Source organism: Sminthopsis crassicaudata, chromosome 2 (assembly GCF_048593235.1).
Source record: "Sminthopsis crassicaudata isolate SCR6 chromosome 2, ASM4859323v1, whole genome shotgun sequence".
In the NCBI taxonomy this organism is placed as follows: domain Eukaryota; kingdom Metazoa; phylum Chordata; class Mammalia; order Dasyuromorphia; family Dasyuridae; genus Sminthopsis; species Sminthopsis crassicaudata.
The window spans coordinates 493,906,597-493,920,387 of record NC_133618.1 but is presented as its reverse complement, the minus strand read 5'-3'; the positions used below and the strand labels follow the sequence as shown (position 1 = coordinate 493,920,387).

Sequence of the window (13,791 nt, the reverse complement as noted above, 5' to 3'; positions counted from 1 at the left end):
ACAAGACTTTATTAAGCACCTACCATGTACCAAACATTATGCTAAGCATTTTATTATTAATATCTTATTTGAGTCTCACAACACACCTAGGAAGAAGGTGCTATTATTATTTCCATTTTACAGATGAGGAAATTGTGGCTGGTTGGTTGCTTGGTAGTTGTCCTTTCTGGAAGAGGACCAAAATGACACTACAATGTTAAGAGTCAAATTAGTGTGTATGACTGTGGTTGATCAGACCACTGTGAGCTTGAAGTGCTCTGCCACAGGCCGGACACAAACAGTCCCTATGAACATTTAGGGTAATTTCTCTAACTCTAACATCCTATACTTCTCCTGAGTTAATTCAATTCTGTTTTGCTCACAGAAGATAGCACCTTTTCTGATGAAGGCACACCGTGCAGGTGGTTCTGTGCCAGTGTCTCCCATGCCATACAATCAATTATGAAGTTGTTAAAGAAATCTTGAGTGTACGTGTCCTTAAAGCACTTTTTCTGATCACCTTGTGAGTTCTTGCCCTATGTGAGTTCTCCATAAAACAGTCTTTTTGGTAAGTGAATGTTTAGAATCTGAACAACGTGGCCAACTTAATGGAGCTGTGCTCTCTGCAATAGAATTGGAATGTTTGGCAGTTTAGTTCAAGAAAGAACCTAGGTATTTGCTATCTTCTGCCAAATGATTTTCAGAATCTCCATAAGACAATTCAAATAGAAGTGATTCAGTTTCCTGCCATGGCATTGGTAAACTCTTCAGATTTCACAGGCACACAACAATGAGGTCAGCACAATGACTCTGTAAACTTTCAGTTTGAGAGTCAGTCTAATACCTCTTCTCTCCTACATATTTCTTTGGAGTCCCAAGCATTGAGCTAGATCTGGCAAGGCATGTGTCAACCTCATTATCAATATGTATATCTCTAGAAAGTATAGTACCAAGGGAAGTGAATTTATCTATACCATTCAAAACGTCTCCATTTGTAGTCGATGGTACCACATATGGATGGTGTGGTGCTAGTACTGGCTTATATGAGAGCCTTTGTTTTCTTGGTGTTAATTGTTAGGCCAAAATTAGCACAAGCAAGAGAGAATCAATCCATAATTTGTTGCATCTCAGCTTTGGAGGCTGCACTAAGTGCACAATCATCCACAAACAAAAAATTATGCAACAATAGTCCCTCTACTGTAACTTGTAGCCTTTTCAAATTGGAGAATTTACCATCAGTGCAGTAGCTAACTTTGGATGTTTGGCCTTGTTGAAACCATGGGACAACAAGGCAAGAGTTAGTAAACATTTATTAAGTGATTGCTATATGATAAGTACTGTGCTAAGTACTGGACCTATAAAAGGAAGCAAAAGATAGCCCCTGCCCTCAAGGAGCTCACTGTCTACAGAGTGACTTATCTAGGGTTACACAGCTATTAACTAGCTGAAGCTGGGTTTGAATTAAGGCCTTCCTGATTCCAGAGCCAGAACCAGAGCCAGAGCCAACACCATAGCCAAGGTGCCACCTACCTGTCAACACCAAGACATCAAAGAAATACAAAAAAATACAAAAAATTGAAACAAATATAAAAGATTAAGAAATATTTCCAAATTCACAAGAAATCAAAGGATATGGACAGGCACTATAAGCAAAAGAAGAAATGCAAACCTGCATAGAGTGAATGACACTTGAACCTTAGCTGAATAATAGGAGGAAATGCACACAGATTGGTAAACTGGAGAGAAAAGGGGAGGAAAGGGGAAGTAAGAAAGCAAGATTAAAAAACAGAGATTAAGCAAAATAAATTCTAAGGGAGTAGAGAAATATTTATAGCAACTCTTTGTGATGGCACAAAATCTGAAACTAGGAGATGAGTTGAAGAATAGGTGAACAAGAACAATAGAATGCTGTTGTGCTTTGAGAAATAAGGAATGGGATAATTTCAGAGAAACCTGATTCAGAGTGAAGTGACCAGAACCAAGTGAACAATTTATATAATAACAACATTGTAAAGATAAAGACTTAGAAACTGTGATTAAAAGCAATGACTATTCACACAATTCTAGAGGACTTATGATACTACTAGAGGACTACATACTATTCACTTCCAGAGAGATAATGAACTTAAAAGATTTAGATTAAAACAAAACAAAACAAACAAAAACATCTCAAAACTTTTTTTGGACATGATCAATGTGGGAATTTTCTTTTGCTTATACTATAGGGGTTTTGTTTTTCTCTCTTAATAGAGGATAGGAAGGAGTTGAAAGACAAAGCAAATTTTTGTTCACCTAAAAAATAAAATTTGATTTTAAAAACAACAAAAAAAAAGTCAAACATTTAAATAAACTAAATTCTAATGAGAGAAAGATCAATTTCAGCTGCAGAAAAATCAAGGAGGAAGCACTTAAATTATATTTTAAAGGAAGGGAAAGCACTGCAATACATAGAGAAATAAGCTGAATCGTATTTCAAATTTGCAGAATTATATATGAATGCAGAAAAGAAATGAGCAAGACAAGAATGGGGAAAAGTTTTGTAGTTTGGCTAGAAGTTAGACTATGGAAAGCATGTAATATGAAATAAACATGAAAAGGTAAATGGTATTGAAACACATTTCCTTCCTCTGGGGGGTGGTGGTGGTGGTGGTGGTGGTGGTGGTGGTAGTAGTAGTAGTAGTAATAGGCTACAGCTGTGGAATCTTACATAATAGCATTCCCAGTTGCTTTACTGGATGATTTTGCACAAATGTCTTTTGCCTGACATCAAAAATGACATCAGAGAAGAAAATCTATGAGAAGTGATTGTTATGTTTAAAAAAATTGATAAATAAGACATTTAATATTTTTTAAAAAGGCCAGAAAATTAGGCTAAAGCTAGCAATTCCAGGTGAGAGTATTTTTTTTAATCTTATAGGCAATGGTGAGTTACTAAAAACTGTTGCATAGGGGTGTGGCATAGTTAGCGCTGGACTTTGGGAAGGTTACTTGCTGGATTTCTGAGAGGCTGAACCCAAGGAAATCAGAAAATCACTACAGTGACAAAAGTGATGAGGACCTGAACTAAGCCAATGAGAGTGGAGGGGACAAGGAAAGCACAAGAGAGAATAAAAGGAAAATAACAAAATTTTCTACTTTTACTTGGCACCAAAGAGTTGGAACATTTCACCAGGTAAAAAAATTACTCTTTCCTTTTTAAATGATATCTATGAACTTTAAAAGAAAATCATTTCAATAATGATTTCAATAAATTCATTTCCTTTGTGATCTTATATATTTTATTCTATGTATTTGAAAATATTCCAAGAACAGTTATATAGGCTCTGCCTAAGGAATTCATGACACAGAAAAGTTTAAAAGAACAGCAGACAACAACACATTTTACATACTTCATCTTAATTTTTTAAACCTGTCTTATAAACATTCAATGAAACATTTTCTCAGGATCCTCTTATTAAAAATAATTAAGATATAGATTGCTATTCCAATAAAAAACAAAAACAAAACATTAAGAATTGCTAGTGTCAATGTCAAATCCCTAGGAGTTCAATTTAAGTACAACTCAATAATGGATCTGTTGAATAATGATTATTTCAGTGGAGAACTCAAAACTTTCAAAAACAATAAATAAATGCCATACTCTTTAATATATAGCTCAAAGTCCTCACATTCAGAGCTACTTTTAGGTTGGAAAGGCTATATCAAATAAAGAATTTTTTAAGGACTGATATTTTCTTCTATGTACCAGTTCCCACAAATTCTAGAAAATATTTTTAAAAATTAAATTTGTTTAACACACATTAAAAAAATTAAGTCTTATTCTTCTACTTGGCATACCTTTATAGAATGCTACACTTTCCTCTAAACTGACTAATTGTGCATTAAATGCTTTGGATAAAACAGTTGAGATATCTAGAATTCTGTTCAAATATATTATCACAACAAAATAATACTATCAGAGCTACCTCTGCAAGCTTCACAATAAAATATATATCAAAAGGTACTCTAACTGCAATTAAAATGAAAGAAACAGGTACTGTGTGGAACTGGAAATTGGTATTACTTTTTTTTTTTTTTTTTTTTTTTAGGCTAGGGTTAAGTGACTTGCCCAAAGTCACACAGCTAGGAAGTGTTAAGTGTCTGAGACCAGATTTGAACTCGGGTCCTCCTGAATTCAAGGCTGGTGCTCTATCCACTGCACCACCTAGCCGCCCCCGAAATTGGTATTACTTGTGAATATACAAGGCAGAACACACACACACACACACACACACACATATATTACTTGTGAATATACAAGGCAGAACACACACACAACACACACACACACATACATACACACACACACAACACACACATATATATTACTAGTGAATATACAAGGCAGAACACACACACACAACACACACACATATATATTGTGAATATACAAGGCAGAACACACACACATACATATATATATATATATACATACATATATATATATATATATACATATATATAGTTAAAAAGGGTCCAGATCCCAAAATTCATTTATTTAACATTTACTGAGTACTTACTATGTGCAAGCCCTTGAAGGTAGATGCTGGAGAGAGATACAATGATGAAAAAGACCCTGTTCTTTCCTTCAGGATTTATTCATTCATCAGTCATTAAGTCTCAAAGATGTTCAACACATGGTTTAAGGAACTGGGGATACAAAGATAAAAAATGAAACAGTCCCTGCTCTCAAGGGGTTTCTATTTTTATTTTAAAAATTTTATTTAATTGTGGTTTTTTATTAGGTTGTATGTAAATAGCTTACATCCATTTTAAAACTATTTCCATATGAGTCATGTTGGGGAAGAAAAATCAGAACAAAAGGGAAAAACCATGAGAAAGGGAAAAAAAAACAAAATGAAAAAAAGGTGGAAATAGTATGCTTCAATCTGCATTCAGGCTCTATCGTTCTCTCTTTGGATGTGAATGGCATTTTCCACCCAGAGTTTTTGGAATTGCCTTGGATCACTGAATATTGAATCAGTAGTTAATTATCATACAATCTTATTGTCATTGTGTACAATGTGTTCCTGGTTCTGCTCATTTCACTCAGCATCAACTGTATGTAGGTCTTTCCAGACTTTTGATATCAGTCTGTTCATCATTTCTTATAGAACAATAATATTCCATAACATTTATATGCTATAACTTTTTTAGCCATTCCCCAACTGAAAGGCATCCACTCATTTTCCAATTCTTTGACACCACAAAGAGAGCTGCTACAAACATTTTTGTAAGCCTTGTTCTCCCGCTTTTATGATCTCTTTGGGATACAATTCCAGTAGTGGCACCAATGGATCAAAGGGTATTATGCAGTTCTATAGCCCTTTGGGTACAGTTCCAAATTGCTCTCCAGAATGGCTAAATCAAGGTTTCCATTTTTATTTGAAGAAATGAATAGAACATCGAATAAGTTAAAGTATTATTGAATTATAGAGTGGGTGGTTAGATCAGGGAAATAGATTTATTTATTTAAATTTTTTTATGGGGTATGGTGGTGGCAGTTACATTTAAAATTCCAAATTATCTCCTTTCCTCCCTCCCCACTAGAGAAGGCAACTACTGACGAAGATAAATATATTTATGTGTAAAATCATACAATGTATAACTAACTATTTATTAGTTCTTTCTCTAGAGGTGAATGGCATCTTCCTTCATAGATCTTTTGTAGCTGATTTGAGTATTTTAATACTCAAAATAACTTATTTGTTCAGTTAATCTTCCAACAATATTGCTGTTACTGTATACAACATTCTCTTAATTCTGCTCTAGCTTTTTTAAGTGAGGATTTTACCACCAGTTTGCTATTTTAAAAGATAAATGGTTTTAATGTTTTTGAAAATAAAAAGGGAATATTGTTGACATTTTGTTTCCTTTCGGTTTTTAAAAATAATAATAGCACTTATATAACTTTTCAAGGTTTGCAAAGTACTCTACAAACATTATCTCATTTGATCCTCACAACAACCCTAGACAGTGTATGCTATCATTACCCCCATTTTGGACATAAGGAAGCAATGAGACAGAAGTTAAGTGACTTGCCCATTGTGGTTAATAAGTGTCTGCAGTAGAATTTTAACACAGATATTCTTGACTTCAAGGCCAACACCATCCATTTTGTCCCCTAGTTCAAACATTAAAGTGTCATTTTTCCCTTAAAATATTCACCTCCCTCCCTATTCAATTCAACCTTCCCATGTAACATAGAAAAACTCAAATGAGAGGATGGTGTATTTAATCATGAGTATTCTGGAGTAAGATTGGTCATCATAATTAATCAAATTTCAATTGCATTTCAGTGTTATTTTTATTTTAGCACTACAAAACTATGGAAAACCACTGTCGATGAACAGTCTATGTGCCAGCACAGTACTAGGATACAAAGAAAGGTAAAAAAGTCTTCAACCTTGAGAAGCTCATACTCAAACGGGGGAAACAGTACAGGAATAATTATGTACAAACTGCATTCAGCATAAAAGAGAAATAATTAACAGAGAAAAGGAACTCTAAGAGCCTGGGAAAGGCTTTCTGAAAAAGGTGGAATTTTATTTGAGACTTGAGGGAAGTCAGAAGGTGAAGATGAAAAGGTAGGGCATTCCCTGTATAAAAGATGAAGTATCTTATTCAGACAGTTTGACACAAGGAGGCTGTACCACTAGATCCTAGAGTACAAATGCATATGTGAGGGGATATAAAGAATGGGAAGACTGGAAAGGTAGGGGTGAGAGGCCAAGTTATGAAAGACTTTGAATGCAAACAGGATTATACCTGATCCTGGAGGTGATATGGAACCACTGAAGTTTATTATGTAGGGGAGTGATAAGGTCAAAAGCACAATTAGAGTAAAAAATTTTTAAAATTTTGTTTCCTCAAACTACAGAAGTATTTTTAATTTTTAAAGAAAATACTAGATCTCTTTTTATACTGGGGCATTGGATTTGCTGAGGAAAATATGGGAAGCTTGTTTTCAGGAAAGGGAGGGGAATTTTAAGCCTGGCCTAAGATATAGCAGATCCTAAAGCAGTGAGGTCTCTTTATTTTGCTGTCAGTACAAACCATCGACCTCTCCATCATAAACAGATCATCACTGAAACACTTAGCCAAGAAAAGTAATAGTCTAGCTCTTTCAAACAAAAGATCCAGGAATCAATGATTCACTGTTTCAAATATTTCCTCATAACTGATCATAATACTGCCTGGTGACAGCAAAAGTTTCTTTTTCCCTGAAAATAAGAATTTGGTACCATAATGCCAAGGAATGCTAAATGAATGACTACAAAAAAGAAAGGACAGACTTCAGGCAATAAACCACTTTTCCTTTCAGTTTCCATTCATTACCACATACTGTAATGTGCATATAAGTTAATAAGAGAGTAAAAGAGTACATAAAAGCAATAATTTTTATAACATATTGCAAATTGTCACAATTAAGGAAATAAATTTCTAATTAAATAATATAAAGTGGAAGGGCATTAGTTTTGAGTTAGAGAACCTAGATTCAAAATTCTACTTCATTATTTTTATCTGTTATGATTTTGAGATATTAAATGTATCTGGGTCTCAGCTTCCATATAAACAAAATGTAGAACTTACACTAAGTCTGCACTAGTCAGCTTGAAACCTTATATGATATATTATCACAGATTTTAGTAAATAAAATTGTAAGAAGTTTATTAAATTTTATTTAATAAAATTGAGAAGGAAAAAAATAGACTTAAAGTCAAAACTATTCTTGAAGCACAAACAAATTTTTTGGACACATTTTAACTAAAAAATCTGAGTAGCTGAAGAAAAGGAAGGAAGGACAAATTTGAAACATTTTATTATAATTTAACTTTTTTTTTCCCAGTAAAAAAACAAGCCCAACACAATACTCCAATGGTGTTGAGAAGTGTTCAAATGATTAGGCCTTTTAACCAGATTCTTGTCTCTTTTTGCTTTGAGATAAGGATACTGTTGTCCAGATATTCACTTTTTTGGGATTGCACACCTCATCAGTAAAGAATTTTTGAGCGTGTGTACCAACATGTATATGACTACTTATGTACATATAAATGACATAAATACTACTATACTAATGATATACCTCTTAAAACTTACATAAAAATAAAAATTTAAAAAGCATGAAATAAAGATAAAATTTGATCCCAGAATCAACAAAGAGCAGCCAAAGTTTAATGGATCCAAGAAAGAGACATAATCAGACCTATGTTTTAGGAAAAACACTCTGGCAACTGTCTGGAGGATGGCTTGTTGGGGGAGACCAATTAGGAAACTATTCCAATAGTTCAGGCAAGAAGTAATCATGACCTGAAATAGGGTTATAGTTATGTGAGTAAAGAAAATAGATTTGAGAGCTCTTGTAGAAGCAGAAACAATAAAGTTCAGCAAGTGATTTGATAAACAGATTTAGGAAAAGGAGGAGTCAAAAGATGACACTAAGGCTGTAAAACCTAGGTGAATGGAAGGATGTTACCCTTGGAAGGTGGGGGTGGAGGTGGTTTAGAGGAAAATATAATGAGGGACCTTGGGATCATTTTATGGCCTCCTAGAAGTTACACAATCCACATTTTAGAGACAACTTAAATGACAATTTTTTTCTACAAGTATGCTTTAAAATAGTGGAGTCAAATAAATAGAAATCACTGTGGGTCATATAAAACTTAGTTTTAAAAATAGAGTATCATCAGGGGCAGCTAAGTGGTGTAGTGGTTAAAGCAACAGCCCTGAAGTCAGGAGGACCTGAGTTCAAGTCTGACCTCAGACACTTAACACCTCCTAGCTATGTGCCAAGTCACTTAACCCCAATTGCTTCAGCAAAAAGTAAAAAGAAAGAAAGAAAAAGGGGAGTATTAACTATGTTTCTTTTATATTTTTCTTCATCTTGCTAAATATGAATTACATTTTAATTTGGCTGCGGCTGCATTCTGAAGTGTGATGGGCCACGTGGCTATGTGTTTGATACCTCATAGACTTCTAATTCTCTACTGTCTCCTGGTTCTCTTCCTATCTGTCCATCTGCCCAACCACTCCTCGGTTTACTTTGCTGGTCCTTCATTCATGTCCAGTATTTACAGATGTAACCCAAGGTTCCATCCTAGATCCTCTTCTCTCCTCCTATTAACTACAGGGACCAAATTATCATTTCTACACAGATCTTTAGCCAGTTACAGTTATCAGTAACTGCCTTTGGACATCTCAGTATAAATGTCCTCTAGATATCTAAAACTTAGAATGTTTGTAACAAAACTCGTGATCACTTCCCCAAATCCTCCCCCTCTTTCTAACTTTTCTATTGTTGTAATGGGCATCACCATATTACACAGATTTCAAAAATTTACTATCACTCATGACTCCTAATTTCACTGTCCCACGTAATCAATTTGTTTCCAAATCATGTCCATTTCTCCATTCAGAACATTTTGCAACTCCTTTTCTCTCCAATTTACCCAACCATAATCCTAGTTCAGGCCCTATCACATCTTGCCAGGACTATTGCAACAGCCATCTAATTGGTCTCCCTGACTCATCTTCCTTTTACCATTTTCCACTTAGTTGTCAAATGATGCTCTAAAGTGAAAGATTATGTATGTAACACTCCCTTCCCTCCCACCAATGACGTCTAGTAGCTCCCTAATATCTACAGAATAAATAAATGCCTGTCTGACATTAAAGCTCTTCAAAACCTGATCCTTCCCCACTTTTTCAATTACACTTCCCAAGCCTTTACACATGCTGTGAGCCAGCAATGCTGGTCTAGTGATAGTTCTACATGACAACCAAGTCTCCAGGCTTTGAACTGGCTGTCCCCCATACCTGGAGGGAGTGCTCTGTCTCTTTACTTCCATCTCTTCCTTTCCTATCCTTCCTTTGACATTCAGCTCAAATCCTAGTTTTTGCAAATCATCTTTACTGGTCTTTTCCCTTCAAACTGCTTTCTACTTATCTGTGTGGAACTTGTCTGCATCTAAGTTTTCTGCATGCTTGTGTCCTACACTAGGATGCAAATTCATTTTGGGCTGGAACTGTATTTGACTTCTTCTGTATCCTCAGCAATGAGCACATAGTAAACCATTAATAAATACTCCTGGACTGACTGACTTTAGGGGTAAGGAATTAGTGAATTTCTGAACTGAAATAGTATTTAGATGACGACAACAACAGGAGAAGCTGAAAAGTTATAACAGTGTTGAGGTGCAGGTTGTAAGTGAGAATCCTGGCAAGAGAGATAGGAGAAAAGTGACTTTGGATCATTTTTTACTTTGAACAATTGAAAAAAAAAGCTTCCCAATTCAAATTGATTGCCCATGATTATATATGTGGAACTGGAAGGGACCTCAGCACATCTAGTTTAGATTCAGCATTTTGTGGACAGGAAACCGAGGCTTATGGAGGTTAAATAACTTGTCCAAAATAAAAATGTAGTGTCTGAAGTAAGATTTGAACCTCTGACCACAGAGGACATACTTTTTGAAAGAGGGACAGAAATCACTAGACTTAATTGAAATAAGTGAATCAGAGAGGAACAGCATCATTAATAAGTAATTAATTTTTGAAGTCTCCTCAAAAATTGGGGAGATGTACTTGAACACATAAAGAAAAAAAAGAAAAACACATAACAGAAAAAAAAAAGTAATCATTTCATGTTGGATAGAGAGGTCATTTCCCTCACACAGCAAATAATAAAAATGATAAAAAAAGATAAGGAGTAAGAATCTTTATTCTTAAAAAACCAATGGGGTAAAAATCCACAGGAAAAGGAATTCTAAACTACAGAAAAATTCTCTTGTTAATGAGAAAAGGATACGAACTGAATGGATTGCATGAATAATTTGATCCCATTCTGAATATAATGAGATTCACTTAAGATGAAGTCTGAAAATACTCAATTAAATACACTAGAAAATGATGTGCAATAAATCAGATCTGGGAATAGTGAGTGCTTGCACAGTATCTCAAGCATAATAGAAATTCAAACATTTGTTTAATGAATATATTCTAAATTTTAATATATGGAAAATACTACAAAAATATCTTCTGCTAATAAAAGAATATCTATTTTAAAGTGTAAATGATGACCTGCACTGCAATAAAGTTATGGTGAACAAGAACAAAAATAGTTTTTCAACCTTATATTTGAGGTGTACAAAACCCCCCAAATTGCCCAGGAGCAAGCAGAAATTAAAGACTGTCAAATGCAATATCAAATAAGAGGAAACTTAGGATCCTTAGCTTGCAGAGTGAAATGTTTTATTCTTCAGTTAATCCTATGAAGTAATTTCTTTGCTGTCTCTGTCCTTTTCCTAGGTTTCATATCAATAAAGTTACTTGCAAAAGTGATTCTTTTTATAAGATTATTCTCAACAGGCAAAGGCTGCCTTACTTATGAGTACTTATAAGTAAAGACAACAAATTTACTGATCTTAAGAAACACCACATATTCCTTTTTGGAGGCATATTGACATATTATAGTATAATACATTAGTGTAATTGTCTATTCATCTGACATACATTCAGGCTAAAAGTTGACTGATTGACAATGGTTAAACTGGGAAGATTATAGTCATATTGTTACTTTCTTTCTCCTTAGTGATAAAAGTAAAACATTCTTTTTCAGAAGGATACATTTTGAGCACATGCCTGTAGGTCTAACTTTCAGAGCCCAAGTTCTAGTCTTATACCTAGCTATTCCGTATCAAATTTCCAACTTTTGTACCAGAAATAACCATTTTAACTGATTAATATAGTTGGCCCTGGAAAACTAAAAGAAATGAAGCTAAATAACTGTCAAATAACATCTGCCTGTAATTTGCCATTACTAGTAATGGTATCCTTCTATTCCAAGTATATTCTGACTTTTGATTTCTATTCAATTTCACAATACTGCAAGTGACACTACTGTGTTCTTCTTCAAAAGTGTCCCTAGAGAATCATAAAATCATAAAATCACACACCCACACACAACATGTGATCTTGAGTGTTATTACTATTTGAAATGCCACACTTAAAATAAGGTTAAGAGCATATTCAAAAAAATTTCATGATAATCAAAATTTAAAGATGATAAAATATATTCTTTTTTATAATAATCTAATTTAATTTTGTCATATGCAAGATATGTAGGTAGTCACTGATGGACTTAAATAGCTCATACAACTCCAACTGGGGCAGGTGCAATCATACACTGACAAATATAAAACACTCTTCAGTTTAGGTTCTCTTGGCAATAAATATAATATTTCAAACTTTTCCCAATCAAAAGTGACCAATATTCTGCTATGAAGAATGCTAAGATGGTACATGTAATTTAAATATTAACTACTGAAGTTTGATTTGTTGACATGGAGGAAAGAAATATTAAGACATTGAAATATAGGCGCAGATGGGTGGTGCAGTGGATAGAGCACCAGCCCTGAAGTCAGGAGGACCTGAATTCAAATCTGACCCCTAATACTTCCTAGCTGTGTGACTGACCAAGCCACTTAACCCCAACTGCCTCAGCAAAAAAAAAAGAAAAAAAGGAAAATTTTCTGCAATCCATCATAATTTAAACATAATTATAGGATCCAGAAATAACGAATCTCTGGACTAACAAATGACTATAACATTGCTGTTGTTTTTTTAAAGACACTTTTTTCAGAAATAGCTAATGAATATCAGATTTTCAAAAAAAGAAAGATCTTGAATATAAAATAATTCTACAAATGTAAAACCATACCCAGTGATTGTAAAATAGGAAAATGTCATAAATTCAGAAAATGATGAATAGATCAGTATCTTCTACAGTGAGATGCCACAAAAATTTGATTCAGGAAAACACAATTTTTAACTGAACAGAAAACAACCAAATATCAATATATATGAGTAGAAATTTTGAGATTCAGAAATGAGAGGGGCCAGGAAAAACAATAGAGAATCTGAAAGCTATGCTCATCTTTCAAATACTAACCTTTTAAGTCAAAAAATCTTCCTTCTCCTTGATATCCCTCTTTTCTCTAGGTTCCATGACACTATTTTGTCCTGATCCTCCACCTACCTTACACCACTCCTTAGTCTCCTGGGGTCAAGTTACTCTCACCCATTCACCAGTACTCTTTCTTGGATATTCTTTTCTTTTCTAAATTATTTGACTGGGTGATTTCATCAGCTCTTATGCTTTTAATTATGATCTCTACAGTGATGATTCCCTGATCTAGTTATCCAGCCCTAACCTCTTTCCAAATGTTCAGACTTGAATCTCCAATTGTCTATTAGACAATTAGATGTCCCACAGATATAGTCATCATGCTCTAAACTGAACTTTTTATCTTCCTCCTCAAAATTTCCCTCGATGAAGAAATCATCATCCTCCCAAGTTATCCACACTCATAAGCAACATGTCACTTTTGACTCCTCACTTTCATTTCCCATATTTAATCTGTTGCTAAGATTTATTGATCTCATCTTTGTAATATATCTAGAATAAAACTTTCCCTCCTCACCTATGACATTGCCACCACCTAGGTATCCATCCTTATCACCTCACATCTGGATTACTGCAATAACTTTCCAGCTTGATTTTCTGCCAAAAGTCTCACTCCAATCCATTCAGCTGTCAAATTAATGATTCTTAAACATATGTCTGACTATGTTACTATCCACTATGCAATAAGCTCCAGTAGCTCCCATATTATTATCAGGGACAAATATAAAATCCACTCTATGGCTTTTAAAATTTTTCACAGTCTGGCCACTTCTGCCTTTCCAGTCCTCTTATACCAAACTCCCTCTTAT

At 34.3% G+C, this 13,791-nt stretch overlaps 2 protein-coding genes across 11 annotated transcripts in view; one reads left to right on the top strand and one right to left on the bottom strand.

The window, feature by feature from the left end:
• The window catches only part of RSPRY1 (ring finger and SPRY domain containing 1), a 60,107-nt gene that overhangs the window by 43,178 nt on the left and 3,138 nt on the right, over positions 1 to 13,791 (bottom strand). For 6 of the 10 annotated variants that reach the window (XM_074293496.1, XM_074293497.1, XM_074293495.1 and 3 more), the window contains exon 2: positions 4,539 to 4,668. The exons of the other annotated variants lie outside the window; for them this stretch is intronic. The gene's annotated coding sequence lies outside the window, so the exon portion shown is untranslated. The remainder of the gene's footprint in view (positions 1 to 4,538; positions 4,669 to 13,791) is intronic. 10 annotated transcript variants of the gene reach the window in all.
• Positions 3,130 to 13,791, top strand: part of PSME3IP1 (proteasome activator subunit 3 interacting protein 1) — a 53,910-nt gene continuing 43,248 nt past the window's right edge. Inside the window, exon 1 of the mRNA XM_074293504.1 lies at positions 3,130 to 3,151. The gene's annotated coding sequence lies outside the window, so the exon portion shown is untranslated. The remainder of the gene's footprint in view (positions 3,152 to 13,791) is intronic.